Source organism: Engraulis encrasicolus, chromosome 21, assembly GCF_034702125.1.
Source record: "Engraulis encrasicolus isolate BLACKSEA-1 chromosome 21, IST_EnEncr_1.0, whole genome shotgun sequence".
NCBI classification, from domain to species: Eukaryota; Metazoa; Chordata; class Actinopteri; order Clupeiformes; family Engraulidae; genus Engraulis; species Engraulis encrasicolus.
Window position 1 is genome coordinate 39,680,651 of NC_085877.1, and position 7,500 is coordinate 39,688,150.

Here is a 7,500-nt window from a genome sequence, read left to right on the forward strand (position 1 = left end):
TGGCCTTACTGGTCCTACCAGGAACTGGGCTATTGTTCTTTAGCCAGACATACAGACGCCAGTCTGAGTACTCTGGTATCTCACACCTGAGGGTGACGTTATCTCCAGAGTAGAAGGGAGGAGGAGGAGACACCACCAATACTGTAGCAGTAGGGAGATCTGAGGAATGACAAGAAAAATGAACAATGTTTCCTTTTAGAAAAAATCTCAGCAGTTTCAATTTCGTTTTGTAATTATCTGACAATATTATGAAAGTTTTGAAGGAATGGACACCCATTAATGGTACTAGTATTATAGGGAGGGAAAGTATAAAACAGCGATCCTAGCGGTTGCATTCCATTCTAAAATAAAAATGTATTGCAAAAAAGCCGCAGTCCAGGATCAATTTCTTGCAGTTTTAATACTGGGTTAGCATGGCAGGCAGACAGAAGTTTCGGCCTAAGCCTTCTTCAGCGTATTTTTTATTTATTTATTTTTTCAAAAAAAAAGAAAATATATATATATATATTTTTTTTTTTTCAAAAGACGCTGGAGAAGGCTTAGGCCGAAACGTCTGTCTGTCTGCCATGCTAACCCAGTATTAAAACTGCAAGAAATTGATCCGGGAGAGCGGCTTTTTTACCATACATGAACTTTGCTGTTTGCTGGCACCCAAAGACCTTGTAAGAAACTTTTGAGCGCACTTTCTCTACCAAAAATAAAAATCCCACAAAGATATTATGCTGAACTTCTACACCAGACACATGTTTCAGCTCACACAATAGGATGGACTACAAGCTGTGAAAATCTTGTGTACAGTTTTGCCCTATTAAGAAAAACTGAAACTGTGCCAATCTTGTTGGAAACGGACTAGCGTACAGCTCAAAGTCGCTCTCATTATGTCAGTAAATATTTCTTACCATGCTGTGGCTCGCGCCTGATAGACAGCACCGAGAAACAAATGATGCAAGTTCTTCGCATTTCTTCACATTTTTATAATCCTGTGAGTTCCATATTGGCGTCTTATTACACATATGTACACTCGTTTAGTTTGGCTTGGTTTTGGCTTCTCTAGTAGGTAGATATGAGGGCTTCTGTGGTGACGGATAACCACCTCTCAGGCTAATGTTTGGCTATGCTAATTATATGGAGTAAACACGTCACAAACGTGAATGTAGTTCTGTATTAGCTTTTTTAAGAACATTAAAATCAGTTCAGATCAGTTGAAAAATGGACATTGTACCACCTGAATCGGTAAAACGGACCAACATGCATATTATATGACAGCCACTACTCTTACTCCGTCGTCAAAGTCGAGACGTAATTTCTAAAGAAAAAAAAAAAAAAAACATTAATTTGAAGCAGAGATCAGGAATGTATCCAGCAGGGGGCGATGTGATTACTTTCCCTCTTCCGAGTAGTGGCCTACTGCTCTCTAGGTCTAGGGGCACCAACGGAGGAGTGCGGACTCCATTCAGAATTAATGGACTGCGCTCTCTCGACAGCGGCCCCTAGGTGAACTGCAGGCATGGGTAAACTAGGGAGTTGTTATGCTTGTTATGATACTTTGAGAGAGAAGAGTCTGTTCCAGAAACATAAGAGATGTTTGTTGTTACAAGACATTTAACTACTGACTGGACTGAGGACATCATCAGGAATGCCCGAGTCTGTGGTACCCACTGCATATCTGAAGTCATCATGACCATCCGTTTCCTTATTAGTTTCTGTTCAAATGATCAGTAGGCCTACATGGTCAATTCTGCTCCAATGATGCGCACGGAGCCGAATTACGTCATATCTGTTCACAAAGAGTAAATGGGTCTATAGGCTACTGCACATTTCAATATCAAAGTAGATAGTGCTGAATCTTTTCAGTGACTAGTAGTACAGCATACTGCCGGAGTATATTGTGCATTACGACAGGAGAGCACATGAATCAACATGTGTGTAAATGTGTCAGTGTTAACCAGCAAATCCTCACTATCCACTGTTTATTATTATTATTATTATTATTATTATTATTTTTAATAATCATTTATTTTAAATCACTGATTTCGAAATAATAAACATGTCATCATCCAATATGGTATTACATAACTTATAATACACTTTTAAAATATTATAATTTTATTTAAATGTTTATAAACTAAATAAAGAAAGACACTCACCTCGCGTTGGTAAGCTAATGCTAATGTTCCTTCCTTGGGTACACCTACCATGCAACCATACCCTAGTATCTCACATATCCTGTTCGAATATTGCATTACACATAGTCTTAGGCCTGCTTATGCAAAAATAGGGGGATAACAGATCGAGCCATAATAATAAGCTAAATGAAGAAAGACATTATTGCCAGATGGCCATGGAACCGCCACCTGCCACCTGCCTCAGCCCCATAGCAGATAAAGTAAGCCTCCTGCCTCCTGCATCACCCCCATAGCAAATACAGTAAGCCACCTGCCACCTGCCTCCTGCATCACCTCCATCCCAGATAAAGTAAGCCACCTGCCACCTGCCTCCTGCATCACCTCCATAGCAAATACAGTAAGCCACCTGCCACCTGCCTCCTGCATCACCTCCATAGCAAATAAAGTAAGCCACCTACCTCCTGCCACCTGCATCACCTCCATAGCAGATAAAGTAAGCCACCTGCCACCTGCCACCTGCATCACCTCCATAGCAGATAAAGTAAGCCACCTGCCACCTGCCACCTGCATCACCTCCATAGCAAATAAAGAAAGCCACCAGCCACCTGCCTCCTTCCTCACCTCCAGCGGTGTAGTCTACTTTTTTGAAGTGGGTATACTGCATATTCAAGCATGTTTAGAAGTAGGTATACTGTATATATTCATGCCATTCAAAATAATGGATCAATCAGTTTTAAGTGGGTATACTGAAGCCTCTAAAATTTAGAAGTGGGTATACTCCGTATACCTGCGTTCTACGTAGACTACACCACTACTCACCTCCATACCAGATAAAGTAAGCCACCAGCCACCTGCCACCTACCTCTGGCCTCACCTCCATAGCAGATAAAGTAACGTTCAACATGGCAGCCCATGTCAATCCACGTTCCGCTGGATGTGATCAGAGAACAGCTGTGAGTGCCATCATTGGGTTCTCCAGGGGTCCAGTGGCGAAAGGAGGAGTTGCTGCCATCTGACCACTCCCAGGCATCTCTAAACAGGCCAATCCATATATAGTCATGTCCCTTTCCTATAATCAGGTCTTTGATCTTGTCGTTCTCTTCCTGGTTCCTCACGCTGGCCAGATCAGTGTATTCGTCTCTGCAGTATCTCTGAGAATCTGTCCAGTTCTTCGCATCTTCAACCAGCACATAGGGGTGTGTGGAGTTTGCCTCTGAAGTAATGTACGCAAAAATATATATATATAATTTTGAAGTTTTGGTGCAACAGCTCAACATCTCCTATCAAGCAACTCTGATGGCCACACAGCCTTAATATCCCAGTTCTGTAACTGTACGCTGCCTTGTGATTGGTTAATATCTCAGTTCTGGAACTGTACACTGCCTTGTGATTGGGTAATATCCCAGTTCTGGAACACAGCCTCACACTCTCCATAGAAACCCTCAAGCACAGTCTAACAGTCTGAAATAACATGACAAATATATAATTATGCATGAGGAAATAAGGGACACAAGATGAAATCTCACCATTGTAGCAAATGAAGCGCTTGCTGTCAGTGCAGGAGTGAACGTGCCACTTCCCCGTCAGGTGAATATCAAAACAGTGTGTTCCTGTATTGCTGTCTGGCTCGCCTGGATCCCAGTTCCGGAACTCAGTCTCATTCTCTCCATAAAAACCCTCATCAGCCAGAGACCACTGCCACTTAGGACTGTCCCCATTTTTCAGACCAATCCAACCCATCCACCCTGCCCCAACACCTGCATCCTGCATCATACTCTTGATCGCCTCCATCTCTGCCATGTTGTCTATGGTGGCCAGGTCAGTGAAGTTCTCTCTGCAGCACTGCTGAGCTGCTGCCCAGTTCTTCAGGTATTTCACCAGATGGAACTGACGTGACGCAGACGTGGAGAGACCACCTGAGAGAGAGAGTCAGAGAGAGAGAGAGAGAGAGAGAGAGAGAGAGAGAGAGAGAGAGATAAAGAGAGAGAGAGAGAGAGAGAGAGTATTTTTTAAAGTGTATTGTGTTTTTTAAAAAAAATAGTAATTATTATTTCTTGTGTTTAAAGTGAATTGTGTTTAAATAAAATGACTAATTATTATTTATTATATTATATTTAGTTTATTGTGTTGAAATAAAGCATGAATGAGACTAGGCAACTCAACTTAATCTGCTCCACTAAGTGTGTGTGTGTGTGTGTGTGTGTGTGTGTGTGTGTGTGTGTGTGTGTGTGTGTGTGTGTGTGTGTGTGTGTGTGTGTGTGTGTGTGTGTGTGTGTGTGTGTGTGTGTGTGTGTGTGTGTGTGTGTGTGTGCAGGGCCGGTTATAAGCATAGGCCGGCTAGGCGGTCGCCTAGAGCGCAATGTGAAGAAGGAGCGCCGAAATGGCGCTCTCCGATGCGTAATTTTGCGATATGGAGGTTTTTTTATGAAGTCGCAATCAACAAAGCGTGGCGAAAGCGCTCCTCACGGCAAAGCGCCCCTCAGCCAATAGTAATATCGCTTTCAACTGTCTCTGGGAAGTCTGTGAACCAATAAACAGACAGTCCTGAGAAAGGGGGCGGGACGAGTGACAGCGTGCGATCTATTTTGAATTTGGAGACTCATTCGAGAAACAGAGGGCAAGCGCGAACAGCAATGCTGCTCTGCTGGGTGGAGAATTGTTATGTTCTCATTAAACCAGTCATTGCATGATGCAGGAGTTGCAGAGGGTGTTTTGGAAGTATGTGGTTTAATCAGCAACCGTTTGTGGTAATGTAAAGCCTAATAGTTATGAGGCTACTGTTTGGAATTAGAGGTAAAAAGAGCTTTGCTTTTGATCTGAGAAATCGCTAGTTAGCATGCTAACATTAGCCAAGTATGCCAAGCAATGAAATCCAGTAAAGTAGCTGTTAGTAGCCTACTCCCTAACACCCACCTGACATCATAATACTTGCTTAGGTTGACCAGCAATGTAAAGTAAGACTGGTGCCATGTTTAAAACAAGTTTAGCTGCCATATCTCCTTCCATCCACTTGAATGAATTACCTGCTTGTTGTAAGCTTAAAAAAAAACATTGTTTCCAGACCAGAATGACATATAGGCCTACATTAATCATGTAAGAGAACCATGCACAGCATGTTTTCATGCTGAGTGATGTAGTATTGCAGACAAGTGAGGCTATTTACTATATTTTGTATATTATGAAATTCAAAAGCGTGACAGCTTTTCTCCCTTTCTCTCACCCTGTCCCTCCGGTTCAAACACATAGATAGCCCCCTTCTCATTCTCCTACTCACAAATGCACCACTATTTCCAGTACAGAAATGAAATTGGTTTGGAATCATAGACAGCACAAATGTGTAGCTTATTAAAATTGTTATACTGCCATGCTTTGTGATGCTGTAGGTAGTGTAGATAGGCTATCAATGCAGACCTCCTTGGTAGGCCTATTGTCTACACATGCATTTGACATGCAAATGCACTGTACCACTCTCCTGGCATTTCAATTCCATTTTACAATTCAAACACATTGATAACCTCCCTCTCATCTGGGGTTGGGGGCACCACCACCATTACATCCAAGACACCACACAGTGAAGGTACTTTCATGCGACTCAATCTGATGTGTTGGTCGGCTGTCCAAAAGAACCAGAAATCAATTTGATGCAAAACAGTTATTGTTCTTGATGCTATTTAGTTAAGCTTACTACCGGTATTACTCTTGTGTTCTGTAAGGTAAGGGGGGGGCGCCAGAACTCAAACTCGCCTAGGGCGCCAAATAAGCCAGAACCGGCCCTGTGTGTGTGTGTGTGTGTGTGTGTGTGTGTGTGTGTGTGTGTGTGTGTGTGTGTGTGTGTGTGTGTGTGTGTGTGTGTGTGTGTGTGTGTGTGTGTGTGTGTGTGCTCTAATATCTGGTAATTTTGTCTTGTCTTGTCTTTGTCTCGTTTGTCTTTGTCTGGTAGTTTGTCTTGCCTGCGCAGGCGAACGCGCGCACACACAAACAGCTCTCTCTCACACACACACACACACACACACACACACACACACACACACACACACACACACACACACACACACACACACACACACACACACACACACACACACAAACAGCTCTCTCTCACACACACACACACACACACACACACACACACACACACACACACACACACACACACACACACACACACACACACACACACACACACACACATATATAGTCTACTGTACCTACCTAGAGTGAGCAGGAGGAAACACCACCCGTGAGCCATCACTGGAAACAAAATTAAAAAATAAATAAAAACAAGATTAACATATAGCTGCAAGCAGCAATTCGGGGCCAAGCAGGAAACCCGCACAAGTCGCCACTACGACAGAAAGAACCGACCAGGCTGTAACGGCCAAACGAAAACATCAGCACACAATCCACCTGATATCTTTTGTTCAGCTTGGTCCAAGGATCATGTGTATCAACTTACAGGAAAATCCAACAAAATTTGAGCTTAAAATAGCAATTTTCACAAAACTAAAAATTTGCTAAAAAAATATTCTGGCGGTAAATGACGTCATAGGGTTGGATTCGTCTCGGCCCAAGGATTTCAGGGGTACCGTTTTTGAAAATTGGACATACAAAAGTTATAAGCAGAAATGCAAATTTGGCCTGCTGGTGGCGCCAGACTGTTGGCGCTGGGGACCTATAAATCGCTGTGGGTAATGTTGAGACGGACTTGAGACTAACCAGTGTGCCGATTTTCAGCACTTTTCGACGTACGGTTCTATGGGCTGCCATAGACTTACTAAAGAGATAGCCTGGTGAACCAGCGCCACCCGCTGGACGGCAAAATGTTTTGTCTACGGGTGGGTCTGGCCTCGCATAATGATTCAATGAAGCCAGAATGCCATGAATCTGGCAAACCAATTACAACGCAAAGATGTGTTTTGAATCAAAGCGGGCAGGGTTTTGAGGTTAGGTTGTTCTCATCCACAATCTTCGGATGTATTATGCAGATGTATTATGCATCGAGGCCAGACTAAATTAGACATCCACATTTAGTCTGGTTTATCAGGCTACTAAAGAGAAGAAAGATGACCGAATAATAATTTAAAAACCTACTAACACTATAGAGGCCTTTGCCAGCTTTGCTGCTTGGCCCCTTAAAAATAATAATTGAATAGTTTCTGTTTTGCAAACCATTTAATTTGTCTATTCAATCAAAACATGACATAGGCCTATTAATAACCAGGTGGTTGCGAACCCTGAGAGGATTCAAATGTTGCCATGACTCTTCATCTTGATGTGTAAACAGGTCTAACTCTGACTCCTCCCCCTCAATACATTTTTAATTTGCGGTCAGAGACGACCGTAATATGTTATGGTTTCAGCTGCTAGCGAGGAC